Source organism: Alosa alosa, chromosome 12, assembly GCF_017589495.1.
Source record: "Alosa alosa isolate M-15738 ecotype Scorff River chromosome 12, AALO_Geno_1.1, whole genome shotgun sequence".
Lineage (NCBI taxonomy): Eukaryota > Metazoa > Chordata > Actinopteri > Clupeiformes > Clupeidae > Alosa > Alosa alosa.
In genome coordinates this window covers 22901959-22921771 of record NC_063200.1, presented here as the reverse complement: position 1 = coordinate 22921771, position 19813 = coordinate 22901959, and the positions used below count along the sequence as shown (strand labels likewise).

At 42.8% G+C, this 19813-nt stretch overlaps 1 pseudogene; it reads left to right on the top strand.

Annotated features, from left to right (window-relative positions):
- Positions 1–5522: 5522 nt before the first annotated feature.
- Positions 5523–13113, top strand: LOC125304175 (annotated as a pseudogene).
- Positions 13114–19813: the final 6700 nt, after the last annotated feature.

Genomic DNA, 19813 nt, shown 5'->3' with positions numbered 1-19813 from the left:
AATAAGACAATACTGACATATGATTTCATGAATGGATGGTATTAGCCTAAATCAGTTCCGAGGTGACCGTAGGCTATCCAGTAAATTCTATAGAGCTGTAGACCCTTCAAAGTAATTGGTGTATTATTCATTGTAATAAATATGACAGAATGATTTATTGAAATGTTTCAAGTATGGGGTTGGAAGAAAGCTGAACATATTTGAAAAGTCGCCAGGAGAAACCCTCAGCACACTCTTATAAATAATGTCCCACAGTGAAGGAAGCATACTTAAGTAATATGTTTAACGTTTAAGTTGTTTGTCATTAAAGACAAGTTTGTTGACTTCTTCTTAAATTAGCATTTTTATTTTTATAGTGTCAATATGTCAAACATTGCAAGTTATAGTTAACTTTATCTGATATCATTTATTTACTTAGGCTATTTATTTTTGAGGTCTATTGTGAATTATTTACATTATTTACATTATTTATTATTATTATTCTGGTCTGTTAATTATATTGGTATTGTTAAGCTATTTGATGTTACTACAAACAATTGTAATGTTAATATAATATTTATTGATGATGTCATTGTAAGTCATTTTGGACAAAAGGGTCTGCTAAATACCATGAACATCAGCATATTAATTTGATATTTTATTACCATAGATATTTCATATTTGCATCGCAATAGTCTACTGATTTGAGTAAAACAGACCCATACATCCCTGTCAATTGGTAGATTGATACAGACCCATGTACAGTAGATGTTATGAGGCTTAGCAAACAGATTCTGCAGTTTATTTCACTTCTTTTTCAGTGATGAAGAGTGTCCATTAAAAGGCCATTTAAGACTATTTTAAGTGTCTGAACTAATTATGGTCATGAGAGGAGACCATTAGATATATGCTCGTATAACCAAAAAATATCAGTATGAGAGCAAATCAGATACTTATTTCCAACAGACTGATTTAGGCTACTCAGCATGTTGATGATAAATCAGGCCATCCTTAAAAATATTTTCGTTTGCCGTAACCCGACCGACCCTGTCAATTTAGAACCGACCCAAATATTTATTTTTTTCCCCTTTTAGTCCTGACCGACTTGCCGGTTGTAAACTTGCGTTAATACTGACCGATTGTTTTTTTTTTACTCTAAACAACCAATACAAATGCAATAAAATAATATTTCTTTTTAGTAGGCCCAAGTATTGTGAATATAAATGGCCTACATGCAAACGTGGCTCACTTAAAAAAAACCTGTGGCGTCATCTCTACACCATTGGTTTTAATGCATGTCACACTATGGCCTAAGCTTCGTTTCATTCACACAAACTGATGACGCTTTTACTTGGCACGAAGTTCTGGAAGAACTGTGGCCAGATCTTTTCTCATCCCTTCTCCCCCTAGTCTAACGGTGCCCGTGTCGGAGTATTGAAATTAGTTGTGGTCTATTCAGCATTTCTCAAAATATGGGTCCAACATGGAGACTGCTGGTCCGCGGGAGTCGTGGAGGAAATTAGGCCCGGTGCTTCATCTGATAATTTGCTGCGCAGTTGATCAAGAAACCGCGGATCGACGAAAAAAGAAAACAAACGTTTCTGCTATCGATGTCATTAAACATGGAGCCCTTCAATTAAGTGGTGGTATGAGCATTCATTCAATGCGGCGTCTGCGCCGAGAGAAACTGAAACTAATCGATAACGTTGGTAATCAAAGCCCGGGCTTAAACCTGTTGGAAGGCTATTTATTTATTTAACTAAACTTAATAGAACGACGTTGTTTTTGAACTTCCTTAGAAACAGAGCAGAGACTGTATAATACACTGTATAGCATTGAGTATTGTATAGTCAAATTTCAATATAACGTGGCCAAGAGCTATTGTAGCCTTCTTTCTGGGTACATGTAGATGAGCCCTATGACCCAAAAGTCTGCCATGACCGGCCTCAGGTCAAAGAAGTTTGAGAAAGGCTGGTCTATATAACCTGCATCAGAATGAGGTTTGCAATGGTGCCTGAAGGCACGGGTTGAAGACCCAGTCAGTTACGCCACGATATGCACATTTGTGTAAATTCATTCCTACGTAATCACCATGACCAAAATTGTACTTTTTTTTTTTTACTTTGAATCTTGAAAAAAAAATTGACCTACCTAACACCCATTTTTATTTTTTTGGCTGTTACTGCAAACAAAAATATTTTTAAGGATGGCCTCAATTCCTATCTGAATTTAGGTGCAGACAATGGGCCTTTAACATTTCAGGACATAACTGGGTTTTATACTAATTGCACTGGACCTAATACAATTTCAGTCCTCTTTACAGATGACCCTTTTAATATTTGATTGATTTAACAATGTTTTAACAATCTGACATCACTAGTTATACCCATAGACAGTAAAAGATATGGACAGAGTCATCACGTAGATGTCAGTCAAGACGGGTGAAGCAAATTTCAACCGTTTCCTATTGGTCGACAAGGCTTTCTGCGCAGGCTCAGGGGACGTAGATGTAACATAGGCACGTAGTCTGACTCGTGTAACTCTTGTGATAGCTGCACTGAGAGATTGGGTTAATGTAGCCATACTTCGTTACCACCACGTCTGCATTTAATTTTCTTAAATGTCCTAGTTGTTCGTAGATAAATGTGATTTTATATAAACAGCACTCGCCACATTCATAGCCTACTGTCAATCCATCAAAACTTCGCTGAAATGTTGTGGTCCGATGCTTTCGTTGTTATCCAGAGAATACGGTTATTTTGCTCCTGTGCGACGCTTTCACCCGCTCTGGTCGCATGCTCATTACGTAAATTACGTCACGTTAGCATTGATTTCAGAAAAAAGTGTATTACTCAGCCGGTAAGTCAGTTACGAGGTTATGACGCCAATCACACAATGTTGTATTACTCTGAAAATAGAAAAAGTTCATATAAAAGCTTAAAACGCTTCAGCTGTAACGTTATTTTATGTCAAAGTGGTGCCAAAATGAATGGAATGACTAGGTGGAACTGGTCTACTATTTAGCCTCAGATCCGCCATAATGTCTACGCTCTCCGAATGTTCGCCTGCCCCCTTGGTTATACAAATAGTGCACTGTTTTATTTGTGTGTATGGACCTCATATTGGTCAACGGAAGGGAAACTATTTCTCCTTTTTTTGTCAAATAAGTGTTTATTAATTGACACTGACATTATTGCTTGTTGCCCTTTATGTACAATCCGTGTGTTTTATATAAATGCAGTAACCTGCAGTAATCTGCAACCATGCGCGTGGATATGGCCGTGTATGGCAAGGCCGCTTTCTACCTCCATAAGCCTGAGAAGGAGAGAATTAAGACCCAAAACAAGCCCTTTGATGCAAAGGCTGCTTGTTATGTGTCTGACAAGATGGATCTGTACCTTAAGGCTACAATGAAGAGCCTGGTGACAAAGTCACTGTTGAAGTGCTTGATATCAAGGAGGTACAGTATACTATCAGTGGTTTTTAGCCCAGTTGAAACACAAAGTATAGTTGATTGTTATATTAAATGTTGGCACATAATAAGAAATTGTGTTTGTATTTACTTCAGGAAAGGACTGTGAAGGAGGATGATGTCTGCCCCATGAATCCTCCCAAGTTCGACAAGATGATGACCCACCTCAATGAAGCCTCTGTTCTGTATAATCTAAAAGAGTGTTTTGCAACATGGATGATCTATGTAAGTTGCATGCTAGTTTTTTTTAACCTGACTTCGCCAGATGGATGCTTCTTCATTGCTCTGCTTGTCCATTTCCGTTGGCGAACGTTTGGGAAGGGGCGAAAATACTGGTTAGCTGATTGGATAAACCATCTGTCTATCACGGACCAAATCAACCAATCAGATGAAAGAAGTGTTCTTCTAAAGCCTTCGCTTAACATGCAATTAAGTTAGGTAACGTAACTAACGTTAACATTTTTAAACTTACCATTTGCATGTGACATGAACCTCATCAACGACAATCCCCACTAAGTTTTCACTGTACAAGTATATTCCTCCATTTCTCGTTAAGTAGGCCTAACCAAGATTCAGGGCTACCGAAACTGACTGGAATCGCCCGTGGAGAATGTCTGTGTCGTTCATTCCTCCCAGCTGCATGGCTGAGACTCATAGCTTCACAGCTTCCCCAGGAATACTTTCTAATTCGGATAAAACTTGCGCGATAGCTACACTCATCTCATCTGTGGATGCCGCCATGTTGTTTGTTGCATCACACCTAATCCCACCTCAAAACCAATGCTGATTGGCCGTTCATTTGGCGAATGGCTCCAAATTTTCTCTATCGGAAAGATGCCAGACTGATCTGCGAGTGGTAAACTGAAGTTTGCAAGATCAGGATGGTCTCACGAGGCTACGTTTTTTTTCCCCTCATTTGAACTTTCTCCCACATTTACAAATTGTAAACATTTATTGGCACTGTAAAGGATCTCTGGTCATCAAGATGTTTCTCATCAAGACTTCCATTTTGAAGATCTGCACAGCATAACACAAATGTTTCTTCCACTATGAGGAATTACAACTCCCGTTTTGTAAGTTGAATTCTCATCAATACTCTTCAGTAGTCTGTCTATAGAGACTGGATATGAGTCTGATTTTTTTTTTTTCATTTTTACTATGGGATATTATGTAATGTCATAGAGTGTAAATTCATCAGAATTGGAAAACTGGCTAGTGCTGATATTGAGACATGTAAGTATATTAAATCATTTGTGTTTATTAATGTGTATGGCTGCCTATAATTGTTTAATAAAACTAACAATTTTCTTTCTAAACAGACCTGCTGGAGAAGTCTAGAGTTACATTCCAGCTGAGAGAGCCTACCACATCTTCTACCAGATGATGGCCAACCACATGCCTGAGCTGGCTGGTAAAGTTCATAGTTTCAATTGCAAGTCTGCCAACATTAATATGATTAGTCATTCACAAAATAAACAAATTGTGCTCTTTTTTCATTCTACAGAAATGTCATTTAAATTCAATTCCCTCATTAAAACCAACCCCTAAGACTTCCCCATCATGTGCAGTCAGGATCGGAAAGTAGGTTTCATTTAGTTATTTACCTTAAACATGTTATTTTTGTGGTATCTTTTATTATACAGAGCCAATTCCTTTTTTTTTTTTAAAAGTGGCCAATGAGCATCTTCTCATTCCTGGAAGAGGAGTGCATGTTCCCCAAGGCCTCTGACACCACTTTCAAGAACAAGCTGTATGACCAGCATCTTGGCAAAAAAAAGGCCTTTGAGAAGCCCAAGCCTGCCAAAGGCAAGACTGAGGCCCACTTCACCCTGGTGCACACTGTGGACTACAACATTACTGGCTGGCTGAACAAGAACAAGGATCCACTGAATGAGTCTGTGGTGCAGCTGTACCAGAAGTCATCCGTGAAACTGCTGCCAGTCCTATACCCACCTGCCGTTGAGGGTAACCAAATCAACATCAAGTTTAAAAGCTAATGAAGAAATATCCATTGTATTCTTTTTTATGTATGCAATTACTGAATTCACCATTTGTGTGTCAACAGAGAGTGATGGTGGTAAGAAGAAGGGTGGCTCCATGATGACTGTGTCCTCACTGTTGTTTCTTGGTGTTTTATGCCCCCAACGTTGTCTTCAAGGCAGCGCTGCCTGGAAGGCACTAGGGTTAGGCATGGGTTAAGGTTAGGCTCCAGGTTAAATAACATGTAGGTCGTCAGTACAATCCAACTTATCCGAGAGTGTAGTCTGAACAGCCCGGGAGGAGGACGGCAACCGGCTGGCGTGAACAACAATTGTCTGATAAGCGGCGAGAAGAGATAAGAGGAAAACTGGCATGTGACAGACAAGAGCTGATATAATCTCGGTGACGTGAAGCTTTTGGTATACAACTCTCGGTCTGTGGCTTGCGCAACAGAGATATATCCACTACGAAGAGACTGCCCTGGCGGTCAGGTAGCCTACAAACTAGCCAGCGGTCTGTTTACTACTGAGGGCAGAAGTGGGAAGCGTAAGAGCCTGAACTGGAAGCAGAAGTGGGAAGCGTAAGAGCCTGAACTCCGGCGCACAGCATACGTCATTACCAAATTTGCTGATTGGTTAAGGGAACTCCAATGATTTTAAACCTCGAAATAAGCATCCGCCCATTATGGAGACAGATTATGATTACATTGTTCCAGACTGTATGACGAAGAGAAACATAGTCACAGGCGGTAAAGACCAGGCTACAAATCTTCCTTATTGTCCTGCATAGGAGATCTCAGACCTGACTGAACAGCTGGGTGAGACTGGAAAGAGCATTTATGAGCTGGAGAAGGCCAAGAAGGCTGTTGAGACTGAGAAGCTCGAGATTCAGACTGCCTTGGAAGAGGCTAAGGTAAAACAAATCCAACAGAATGGAATAATTATACATAGCATAAGAACCTCTAAGAACCTTTGTGTCCAGCTAGTGCTGAACCGGCCCAAGGGAGAGGTTGACATGAAGCAGGAGCAGATCAAGAGGAACAGCCAGAGGGTGATTGACAGAGGCAGACAGAGTACACAGCCTTATTACTTGAGTAAAAGTACAGATACCCTTTGCTAAATTTTACTCAAGTACAAGTAAAAGTACAACAGTCAGATGTCTACTTAAGTAAAAGTACTAAAGTACTTGTTTTTAAAAGTACTCGAGTATCAAGAGTACAAGAGTAGCCTACATTTTCTAAATATTGCATTACTACTGCCACAGTGCTTACATTTACAGAAACGTCCTACATGGAGTTATGTAAAATGTTCATGTTAATACCTTGGAGAATGTAAAAGGAATTTTTATCTTTTTACCATGTTGCCAGGGATGGGCAGTATTTCTAATACATGGATTTAAAATAAGTATTTCAAAAACAAAATACTATTTTGTAATTGAAACACTTGAAGCGAAAACTATCATTAACTTGTTCAGAAAATTGAAATAGTCTGGCGAGGTGGGGCCACAGGTTGGCACATTCCCGGGATGGACCTGCTGTACTCAAGTAAATGTACTCCGTTACTGTCCGGCTCTGGTGATTGGATCCATGCAGAGCACCCTGAACTCTGAGGTCAACAGCAGGAATGATGCCATGAGAATCAAGAAGAAGATGGAGGGAGACCTCAATGAGATGGAGATTCAGCTAAGCTATGCTAACTGTCAGGCTGCTGAGGCCCAGAAAAAACTGAGAAATGTGCAGGGTCAACTCAAAGTTATGGCAATAAAATAGAACAAGGATCTCATGTGTTCTCTAATGTAACCTGTACGACTGATTTGTTGCTGGTACAATCAGTATCACTTTTCATATTTCCTACTCACAAATTTATTTTTCTGCCCACCAGGATGTTTAACTGCACCTTGATGACGCTGTAAGAGGACATGAAGGAGATGGTGGCTGAGATTGAGGAACTGAGAGCTGCCCTGGAGAGAGGGCGCAAAGTGGCTGAGCAGGAGCTTGTCGATGTGTGTGTGTCGGCCTCCTGCACTCTCAGGTAGAGACGGGTGTTAAAGCAAACTGATTTAATTAAGATTTACAGTACATCATTCAGCTTGTCATTTACTAGAATTCTAGAAAACAAGTCTGCTGAACACCATGAAGGCTGACTTGGTACAGGTCCAAGGTTAGATTGATGACATTGTCCAGGAGTCTAGAAATGCTGAGGAGAAAGCCAAGAAAGCCATTACTGATGTAAGTGGTGTTTTCTTTTGAAATTGGGTATATTCATACGTAAACATGTAGTTTATTACATTACATTACATTTGGCTGACGCTTTTTAACCAAAGCGACTAACAACATGGTAAAGTTTTAGAACAATTCTCACAATTTTAGGACAGTTTCAAAAAAACATTAGAGTACAGTAAGAATAAGTGCGTCGGTGAGTGCTGTTTTTAGCAGTTACTTGTCAGTTTAAAACGGCTGGTGAGTGCTAGGATCAGTAAGACTTGTTGTAAGTGTTGCTATGAGAGTAGATGTTCTCTAAAGAGCTGGGTCTTCAGGAGTTTTTTGAAAGTGGAAAAGGATGTCCCTGCCCTTGTAGGAGCTGGCAGTGTGTTCCACCAACGAGGAACAACAGATGAGAAAAGTTTGGATTGGCTTGAGCGCGTGCGGTGGTAGAGCTAGGCGTCGTTAGCCAGAGGGAGCCGCGTGCGGTCTGGAGGTAGTGTAAGTCTGTATGAGGGCATTCAAGTAGGTGGGAGCAGAACCGGAGACTACTTTGTAGGCAAAAGCGTTAGAGACTTGAATTTGATGCGGGCCGCCATAGGTAGCCAGTGTAGCTGGATGAGCAGCGGGGTAACATGTGCCCTTTGGGTTGGTTGTAGACCAGGCGCGCCCGCCAGCTTCTGGATCATCTGAAGTGGTTTCACTGCGCAGGGCTGGGAGACCTGTCAGGAGGGGGCATTGCAGTAGTCGAAGTCGTGAGATGACTATTGCCTGAACCAGAAGTTGGGTAGCATCTTGAGTCAAGTAAGTCCTGATTTTCCGTATGTTGTAGAGTCGCGAAACGGCATGACCGGGCGACTGAGGCAACATGATCTGAGAAGTTTAGTTGGTTGTCGAACAACTCCTAGATTTCTTGCAGTCCTGGTCGGTGAAACAGACAGGGAGTCAAATTTGATGTTGATGTCGTGGTGTATGGTAGGTTTAGCTGGGATGACCAGCAGTTCAGTCTTTGAGAGGTTCAGCTGGAGGTGGTGTGCCTTCATCCATGTAGCTATGTCTGAAAGGCAATCTGAGATCCGTGCTGAAACCAGGGGGTCGTCAGGTGGAAAGGACAGATAGAGCTGTGTGTCGCCTGCATAGCAGTGGTATGAGAAGCCGTCTGCGAACGGATAATCTGTCCCAAAGGAGGTGGTGTAGATAGCAAAGAGGAGGGGGCCCAGCACTGAGCCCTGGGGACCCCTGTGGTGAGATGGTGAGGTGCGGATAGCTGACCAAGCCATGATACGCTAAACGAAGGCCCTGTGAGGTAGGATTCAAACCAGGAGAGAGCAGAACCGGAGATTCCCATGTCAGCGAAAAGTATAGAGAGAAGGATACGGTGATTAACCGTGTGTCAAAGGCAGCCGATAAGTCAAGCAGAATGAGTACTGATGACCGAAGCGGTCGCCTCTGGCTTCTTTAAGGCTTCTGTTACAGACAGCAGAGCCGTTTCGGCAGAGTGGCCGCTTTTGAACCCAGACTGATTTGGATCCAGAAGGTTGTTCTGTGAAAGGAAGTCAGAGACCTGTTTGGAGACTGCTCGTTCAATGCCTTTGGATAGGAAAGGCAGTAGTGAGACAGGGCGGTAGTTCTCGACTTGAGCAGGGTTGAGAGAAGCTTAAAGTAATGGTGTTACCGGGCCACTTTGAACACTGTTGGAAATGTGCGGAGGTTAGCGAGGCATTGATCACATGTGTGATAGCTGGAAGCGATGGTCGGGCTGATGGACTGAAGTAGGCTCGTGGGTATAGGGTCCAGCGAGCATGTGGTAGGACGGCTGCATGTCAGGAGTCTGGACACTTCACTCTCGGAGAGGCGTGAATGCTGAAAAAAGATGTTCCAGCAGTCCCTAGAGGTTGTAGGAGTGCGGTATCTGAGTCAGATGCGTTGAGTGGGCATGTAGAGAATTGACTGCTGATTGCCGCCACTTTGTTTGTAAAAAATGAGGCGAGGGTATCTGCAGTAAGGCTGGATGGAGGAGGAGGCAGCTGAGGGTTGAGTAGCGATTTGAAGGTTGAGAAAAGTTTTTTCAGTGTCTGTAGCGCTGTTGATTTTGTCATGGTAAAAAGCAGTCTTAGCAGCAGTGATGCTGGCTGAGAAGGAGGTCAGGAGTGTCTGGTAGTTTTGAGGTCGTCAGCTAGTTTGGATTTGTGCCATTTCCTCTCCAGCGGCTCTGAGTTTGAGTGCGCTCGATCGGAGGGTATCATTTAGCCATGGATGAGAATGTTTGGATCGAGCTGGCCTTGTGGTAAGACGGCACAGCTTCGTCTAGACACGAGGTCAGTGTGGAGCAGAGCGAAGTCAGTGGCTTCATTAACCTCCAGAGAGGAGAAGGTGTTGAGTGGAGGTAGACCGGAGGCAACCACAGAGGAGAAGTCGCGTTGGAGACAGGTTCCGGATGTTGCGGCGGAACGTGACCGTCGGCTGAGGAGCCGGAGGCTGTTCTGACAGGCTGGCGTTGAACTGGATGAAGAAGTGGTCAGAAAGATGGAGAGGCCACCATGAGGGTGTCTGTGCTGCAGTTCGAGTGAAGATCAAGTCAAAGCTCTTTGCCAGCTTTGTGAGTCGGTGGGCTTTGAACCAGTTCGAGGTCAAAGGAGTGGACCAGGGCCAAGAAGTCCGTTGAGCCTGGGGCATCTAAGTGGATGTTCATATCCCCCCGAACAAGAAGCGGGCAGTCATGCTCAGGGATGGAGGATAGCAGAGTGTCAAGTTCGTCAATAAAGTCGCCTAGTTGGCCTGGGAGGGCGTAGATGACCAGCACGTAGAGTTTTGCTGGGGCGATCACTGTGATGGCATGGAATTCGAATGAGACATATTTGTTTGAAGGCAGTAGCGGGGTGAATTTCCATTTGTTGGAGATCAGCAGGCCCGTCCCGCCTCCTCGTCCAGATAGGCGAGGGGTGTGGGATAGTGTAAGGTTAGTGGAGAGTGCAGCCGGGGTGGCAGTGTTCTCTGGTTTGATCCAAGTCTCAGTGAGAGCAAGGAGTTCCAATGAAAGGTGGTTGGCATAGCCAGCTATGAAGTCGGTTTTGTTGACTGCGGATTGACAGTTCCACAAGCCCATGGAGAAGGAGGTTTCTGTCGGTGAGGACCGTTTAAGTTCCTGGAGGTGAAGGGGATTTCTGCCCCTTTTGACATTTCTGCCCCTTTTGGCATGATGCCGTTTTCTGCAATGGCCGGTGATAACAGATAGGGTGGAACGGCACATTTTGCCTTTGTCGGTGCCTGTGCTCGGTGAACTTGCACAGGTAAACTTGCTTGTCTTGACCGTGTCCGTCTTAAACGCGGCTGGCTGAAACGAGGGCTGCCGCTTATGCTGCCGCTTCAGCAGCAGCCACTGTTTATGTATTTTAAATCTCATTGTCCTGTTAGGCTGCCATGATGACAGAGGAGCTAAAGAAGGAGCAGGACACCAGTGCTCGAGGATGAAGAAGAACCTGGAGGTCACTGTCAAGGATCTGCAGCACCGTCTGGATGAGGCCGAGAATCTGGCCATGAAGGGTGGCAAGAAACAGCTCCAGAAACTGGAGTCCAGGGTAGGCAGCTGTGTATGCATATGTACAAATGTGCCAAAAATCTTTCAGTAATAGAGAGTCATGTAATATATGTAAACAGGGTTCTCAAGTTTTGAGCTCAGCTTGGAGTGAGATTTGGGGGCAGATGTTTCGGGGCAGATGTTTAGTGTAGAATTGAATAAAGTGAGTGCATTATTTACTAAGATAAGTGCACCATTTATTAAAATAAGTGCGTAAAACTTGCGCACTATGTAGCAAAAGGTGTGCACACATGGGCGGATTATCAGAGGTGAAATGGGCCCCCCAGGCACCGATGTGCACAGATGTGAAATTCAAAAGGTTGGTAACTGAGCTTAGTTAGGTCTGGGTCTGGGGGCATGCTCCCCCAGAAGAATTTTTTTTTAAAAATAACCCCTTAAATAACAACTTCTGGTGAGATTTTTGGAAAGAAGCATTAACACTTTGAGACCTTGAATTTGTCATTGTATACATCCTATATCTTGTTTTTGTTTATTTTCTAGGACAGTCTGGGATTTGTACCCATCTTGCATAGCTTATGTCTCTTATGTCAGCCTTTATATCAAGGGGAAACCATTTGTGTTTTTATGTCACCAAGAAGCATGTCAGTAGAAATAACTTTTGATATTTAGTCACTCAGTACATATCTCGTAAATTGGTGAGCCATAGAATATCCTACCGTCAAGATTATTATATTTGAAATGGACAGCAAGTTCATTATTTTTTGTTGCTATTACATTATGGTGGTTGGCAGCTCATTGTCTGCAGCAGTCCTGTATCTTTAGAGAAAAAAAATATGTGTAGTATACTCGCTCACATTGATAACTCATTGTAACCTCACATAAGCGCACAAACATAACGTGGTTTCAGGGAGGGGATGTCCTATTTTGGAATTTTACCCGGATACAACGAACACTATTTTTTGATTGGATGTCGGTGGCTATTTATGTTTTTGATTTTGCTGCTGAGTGGTGCGCTGGTTCTGAACCCTGCGAGATATCCTCTCGTATCTCTGCGCGTCCTCTAATAATTATGCAGATACCTTGACATCCCTAGTAATATTTCTGCGTGAGAAATGCAAGGTGTGGCGTGTGAGCATGTGAACTTGTTGAATTGCGTGTGTCTCACGCCCATTGCGTGAGACTTGAGAACCCTGATGTAAATAATCTCCACATTAAGGTTTGTGAGCTGGAAGGCAAGCTTGAGACTGAACAGAGACTTGGTGTTCATGCTGTTAAGGGAGTCTGTAAGTACGAGAGGAGGGTGAAGGATCTTACCTACCTGGGGTGCGTTTCCCAAAACCATAGTTGCTAACCTGCAACTTAGTTGGTTGGCAATGGGAAATTGCATTGCAACCAACAAAGTTACTAACTTAGTTAGCAACTATGGTTTTGGGAAACCCGCCCCAGGTACAGACATCTTTCTTCTCTCTCTCAAACAATAACATACTCTTAAGAGGAGAAAAGAAGGTGTGATACATTTTAAGTTATTTTCAGACTGAGAAGGACAAGAAGAATGTTGCCAGACTTCAGGATCTGGTTGACAAGCTGCAGCTAAAGGTCAAGGCCTATAAGAGGCAGGCTGAGGAAGCTGTGAGCTGTAGTTTGTTTTTATCTCATGTCAACTAAAAATATTACTTGGCCTTTTAATATTAAAAAATCACCATGTTTGATTTGGTTTAAAACTGAATGTTCCCATATTCAACCCACACATTTTCTTCACACAGGAGGAACAAGCTAACGCCCACCTGGCCAAGTGCAGGAAGGTGCAGCATGAGCTGGAGGAGGCTGAGGAGCGTGCTGATATTGGTGAGGTTGTCCCATGTCAACAAGCACAGGGCCAAGAGCCGTGATGGTGGAAAGGTGCCGGGCCGGTGCCTTATCTCGAACCAGTTCTGCGCATTCTGACCAGAAATGTCGGGCTGGTTCTCAAAAGCTGGCACCGGCACGGCTCCATGAAGTTGTTGGTCCCGAAGTCGGGCACTACAAACATCATAGAGGTTGTAGACTGAGCTACCCCTACAGCAAAAAGGATTCCCGTCGCCATTTGTTTTCTCCCCCAGCATATAGGCTAGTTAGTTTCTATCATGACTGATAACGAGAAAGTAATTCAACAGTGGTCAATTGAGGAAATAAACGCTTTAATTAGTGTTTGGACATCTACAGAAATGCAAGAAAAAATAGACGGAGCCGTGAGAAAGGGTAAAATATATGAGCAAATCAGACCTGGCGGCAGACACAAATTCACGGACGGGCATTACACCTTTCCAGGGGGGGCACGCAAACTTAAATTGATTACGGTAGTTTAAGCTTACACTTGACAAAACATTCTAATATGAAAATGTAGATGCAATTGTTGTAAAATGGTGTAGCTCTTTTAAGAGAGCCCCGTGCGCAGGGATGGAGAGAGAGAAAGCGAGAGGGGATATGTGTGTTAGAACTGAGATGCGTGTGGAAAAAGTAGACGTGCTGTTGAGATTGAAGCTAGTCATATTCAAAATAATGCAAAAATAAATCCGCAGATAAAACCAAAATCCTTGTTCATTTGCTAACAGATAGATAGCACTCTCTTTCAGATAGAGTGTTAGGGAGTTAGCCCCGAAGTTACGGATAACTTCGTCCCTGGAGTGGTAATAAGCTTCCTGTTCTCAGACTAGCTCAGAAGAAAAAACAGTATCGTTATCAAACAAACCGAGAAACTACTAGGCCTGCCTCTACTAACTACGATATGAGATATAGCCTACCTGCGAGCCGATAAGCATATTTGTCATCGGATGACAGGGTTTAGTGCAGAAGTGAAGTAGACTGCGCCACGTAACCTTCTCTCCATTTAGGTGATGGGCTTACCGAATGTTCCTGATTGATTAGCTACGGAATAATACAGATTTTACAAGTTGTATTTGCTACTTGCTATTGACAAACGTATAATATAGGCCTATATTTAATAAGTGTTCAAAATCAATCTATGGGATTGGGGTTGGTTGGAGCAGCCAAGCTCGTCCAGGGCGGGCACAGATGACTTCCAGGACGGGCCTGGCCCCGCAAAGCCCCCCCATGCCGCCGGGACTGGAGCAAATACAGGGAGATTAGAGATGGCAGGTTTCAAAAGAACAGTGTAAAATGAGAAAATAAAGAAAGAGTACAGAGATTATAAAAGAGAACTGTCGAGAAGTGGTGCTGGAAGAAGCAAATTGAAGACCGGGATTAATTTTGATCTACTGGACAATGTAATTGGAAAACGACCTGCTACTACAATGTAATTGCCAACACCTGCCACTGACCATCGATGGTGCTGTGGTGGAGAGAGTGAGCAGCAACAAATTCCTGGGGGTGCACATCAGTGTAGACCTCTCCTGGACCACCAACACTGCATCACTGGCGAAGAAAGCTCAGCGCCGCCTCTACTTCCTGCGGAAACTCAGGCGAGCAAGTGCTCCACCAGCCATCATGACCACATTCTACCGAGACACCATTGAGAGCATCCTCTCCAGCTGTATGGGGTGGAAGCTGCACTGAATACAACAGGAAAGCCCTGCAGCGCATAGTGAACACAGCTGGAAGGATTATTGGTGCTTCACTCCCCTCCCTGAAGGACATTTACACCTCTGCAAGGCGACCACAATTGTGAGTGATGCAAGTCACCCCGCTCACAATTTGTTTGATCTACTGCCCTCTGGGAAGAGGTACAGAAGCCTGCGCTCCCGCACCACCAGACTCACCAACAGCTTCATACACCAGGCTGTTAGGATGCTGAACTCTCTCCCCCCTCCACCCTCAGCTACATAACATCCTGGACTTTGGACCCACAATGGCTGCCTTGCACTACTCCACTTGTACACTTGCACACTTTGCAACTTGTTGTTGTTGTCCTGTTGTCCTGGAAACACAACACTTCTGCTGCTCTTACATAACTTGCACCACTATGCCACTTGCTTACTTACACTGTAGGTCAAACAGAACTACCTCAGCCATTTATTGGCCTGACTTTGCACTATTATATTGACTGTCTATGCACAATTTCAACCCAATTTTGCTGCTCTTATTTCTTCATTGTATGTGCCTTCTTATTTACTCATTTATTGTTTCCTTGAATGTTATGTTTGTCTGTGGACTTAATTGGTAAAATATGTCTTGTCTTCACCGTGGGATAGTGAGAAACGTAATTTCGATCTCTTTGTATGTCTGGGCATGTGAAAAAATTGACAATAAAGCAGACTTTGACTTTGCTAATCAACCAGGGGGAGCTCTTAACTCTGCCACAGCTAACGTTAGTGCTACGGAGATACTCGAAGCTATGTGCGACCCTCAACGCTGGTCCTTCATGTGAAGATGGTGAGTTTTCATCTATAAAAAGTTGTTGTTGTTTTAATATGTAACAGTTACTTAGTTAATTTTGCATGTTTTTGTTGTATAATGTTATTTACTTGTTGCCTAACGTTACTTGTTGATTAGCTGTGTGTTTGTGTAGCTGTTAGCTTGCTTCCAGCTGTTGAGGTAAAGTTGTTAACGTTAACGGTACAGTTACAACAGCTAGGCTGTCAGTGTAGTTAAGTCCTGTCCTGGGCGTCGTTTCTAGAAAAATTAGCAACGACGTTGCCCAACCACCATGGTACGACGCAATTTGCGACCAAACAACGACATTGTTACACCTGTTTCCAGAAAGCATCGTACCTGTGTCGCAATTCGCTACCTCCGACTTTCAAACACTGTAGTTCCAACAACGTTGTTGATGATGCAGCGATACATATCATTGGTGGAAACAGTGGCAACGTGTAATACCCCACCCCCTAGAAATTCTCTGCCACAGCCTATGTTGACATTTTTTTTTTTTAATTTAAACCGACTGATTAATGCTGGCATTGTCATTGTCATCTGCAAAAACCTAAACCTATTGCAAGTATATAACATTTTACTGAAGCCGACCAATATGTGCCATTACATAACACATAGTGCCGACCAATATGTGCCATTACATAACGACCAATATGTGCCATTACATAACACATAGTGTTAAATATCTATGTTGGAAAATATAGCCTGGACGAATGTCTGGGTATCGCAAATATTATCAATTGTCTCGTGGCTTAACGGCAGCGCGTCAGTGCACTATGCGCTCGGCTAGAGTTCGCATCCTATCTCTTCTTCTTTTACCTCTGAGTAAGAGTAGGCCTACGAGACACAACAATAGGTTTTGACCATACATATTTATGTATATAGTCACTCTACATCGACAGACCATAGGTAGCCTACAAGACATCAGTCAAAAACAATTGAATCTACGTGTCACACTAGTTCACCTGCTGGTAGCGAGAAGCAAATCTCACATCATAAGAAAATCGAACCTACAAAGCTGGGATAACAAGTCACCTGCTTTAGTCACCACACCATTTATCACTGTGCTGATTTCAAGAGTCTGTGAAGATTATAATACTAGCTTATCAAAAAGCAAGCCAATAGGCTACTCGAATTAACATAAATAGCAATAATGAGCCAAGTATGGGAGTCAGTCTCTTAATCAAAATAAACCTACAGGATAGATCAATTATTTAGTCATGAGATAAACATCCACTTCGTAATTTTTGGTTAGGCGGTTGTGATTTTTGGTTAGGCGCTCCGGACACCAATTAGCCTAGAAATCTAGACGCACCCTAGCGGCGGCAAATTAATTTGCTCAGCCTGTACGTCTTGTAGCAAACCATAGGGATTTCTATTGGCTGACGCCGTGGACGTCATCCAATCACAGCGCTCTATTTTGTTAGAGAGTCTTAAGGCGGGCTTAACAGGATGACAACAGTCCTGCGACGGTGAACAACAAGGAAGGTGGCTATGGCGAACGAAGAGCGGTTGTTTGAATCGGCGTTGGCATCAACTTTGGAGGAGTTGGACTTGTGCTTTTCTTTGAAACTTGAGCAACACAATGCACTTAAGTCATTCCTTTCGAAGAAGGATGTATTTGCCGTTTTGCCGACCAGATACGGATATGGTCGTAGTATGGTCGAAATAACCAAAATAATCCCCACGCACATCATATTCATATTCACACAACCAAGACAAGACTACACTATTAAGAATTTCCTGTGAAAACTACCATGCTCAAATGGCAGCTATTGGCCAGTCACTTCTGGTAAGACATTCACAGCAATTGTAGTGTATTCTGTGGTCACAGTAACAAGACATCTTACTGTAAAAATGAATAGGCATGAAAAATAAAGTTTAATCTAATCTAATCTAAATACATGATATTACTGGCAGCATTCTCAGCATAGCAGTGTCATAGTACACATTATTTTACAGTAGTGTACTAAAACAAAACATATAATTCTACCTTTAACATACATTAAAGTACATACATATACTGATGCAGTTCCTGTGAAACACACATGGACATACTGGAAGCAAATGGCCAGTGACTTACTAGAAAACCAATTACAGGAGTCGTCACACTACTGTAAAAACAGTTAACTGCAAATATGTTGAAGAACCACAGGAACATTACCATCAGGCCTATGATGACTTCTTATTTGAGTAATGGGATATTTTTGACTAGCGAATCATGTACTAGTGAGATCATGTTGGTTCAGGTTGCAATTACCATTGAAGACTCTTTTCCCAGATAGACTTAGCCTACCTTTTAAAGCTTGAGAGTGAAGGAGAACTTGAACCCATGTTCTCATGGTGTAATACCTTCAAAGCCAATCGAGCTAACAACCACTCTGTGTAGACCCAGCCAATAAGCTAGTCAGCCCAGTGGAATGGACTAGGTTGGTAAGATGGGCAAAGCAATTAATTGGGAAAACACAAGAGTTCACAAGAGACAAAACAGCAGCGTTCTTGTAGCGTAGGCCTATCACAGTTCCCCCAGTCAGGTCATGTGACAGGCTGAGCTAGCTATTAGGGCAGCCACAGTATATTAGCATCAGCTAGTTTCCTTCTGTTTGAACCATTTGCAGTAACTGCCCAGAAACAAGTTTCCCGTAAGCAGATTTCGAGAATCAGTGTTGGGTTTTGGTTACTGTGGTCAGCAGTCACGTGACATGGCAGCCATAGTTAACTCCCTTGTGCTTTTGGTGTTAATACTGTATTTGGCTGAAACTCTGATATTTTTGTAAATGATCATAAATAATCATCTGGGCAGTAGTGTTAGAAGATCCTGGTAAAGGTTAGGTTACTGAGTCTGTGATTTATGCAAAGCAGGACATGGGAATGGTGCAAGAGAGTTATTAGAGTTATCAACCTAAGTCTAATCCTTTTAGCCCTCTGTACTGGCAAACTTCATTTTCATATTGGATTCCAAGACACATGTCTGCTGAAAACAACATCCTCTCTTGGATGGACAGAGTGTGAAGGTCAGAATAGCAACTGAAAGAAAGAAAGTCACATGGCTGGGAGGCATGGAGAGGGAGAGTGAGAAAAAAAAGCAAAGGATAGAAAAAATAGGGGGAAAACATGATGCATGGATAGGAAGGACACGATTCCCAAATTAGGCTAATCAAAATCCTGCAAAAAATTAGAGGTGGCACTGGCTTGGCCGAGGATGAAGCACGCGAGTAAGACAGGCAGTCAGACAGACATGACACACTCAGACAGACATGATACATCTGCTGCGCTGGGGTCAGTCTCTGTATTGTTCTTGTCCTGGTTTAGACCTTGAGTGCTGACCACAAAACAGCAATGAGAGGGGCAGCCAAACTATGCCTGTCCATGGGCCCCAGTTAACCTGAAAAAGAATGCCTTTATATAGCCCTGTGTCGTCATGGATCTTCAAATCCAAACCAAAGAGCACATTTAATTATGCAGCTCGTCGTTTCTGCTGTGTTTTTCTTTAGGGAATGTGTAACAGTTCTTTTTTTATATCTGTGATCTGATTGAACCTTCTCAGTTTACATGCACAGGCATCAAGGATAACCCTAAAGCGACGCTTGAATGTCAAGAATGTCTGGCTCTGACACAGACACAGTACCTGTCAGGCCAATTTCACTCACTAAAAGACATGAACTGCCTGAAACTCCCTTGTCACTAAGGCATCCTTGATGTTTAAATGCCATTAGGATGGGTTTGGTGTGGTCGCCAGGGCAATGTCATTAAGATGTCATAAAGGCTGTCAGAATGTGGCATGGAGCGTCGGCACATTTGACATTATTCCATCGCGAACAGCATTATGACATCAACGTTGCTAGGTGATTTGTTGTGCCTGACATAACAACTGACTTTCCTTGTCAGTGAAGTGCTGCTATTTTCGACAGGTTATCAAATGGTAATTTTTTTTGTCACTCAAACGTCAGCCCGAGATCAATGTTCTGTTTTTTTTTTTCTTCTTTCTTTTAATCCTTGTCTTTTGGTGTTTTTAACTTCATAAAGGGTTGACAGTGTTGAATAATGGGCCAAGACAAGGATTAGTTAATCCCTCGGATTATCTGAAAATTATGGATAATCATTAGGAGTATGGCTTTTAAACTTCCTATCTATCCATCTATCTTTCCACACACTCGGAAGGATAACAGCACACATGAGATATTTTCTTTCTGACTTTTCACCATCTAGAGCAAATTTCTCAGCAAGACTGTTTGTACTCCATCAGAAAGACTTACACTCAAATCAAGCCACAATA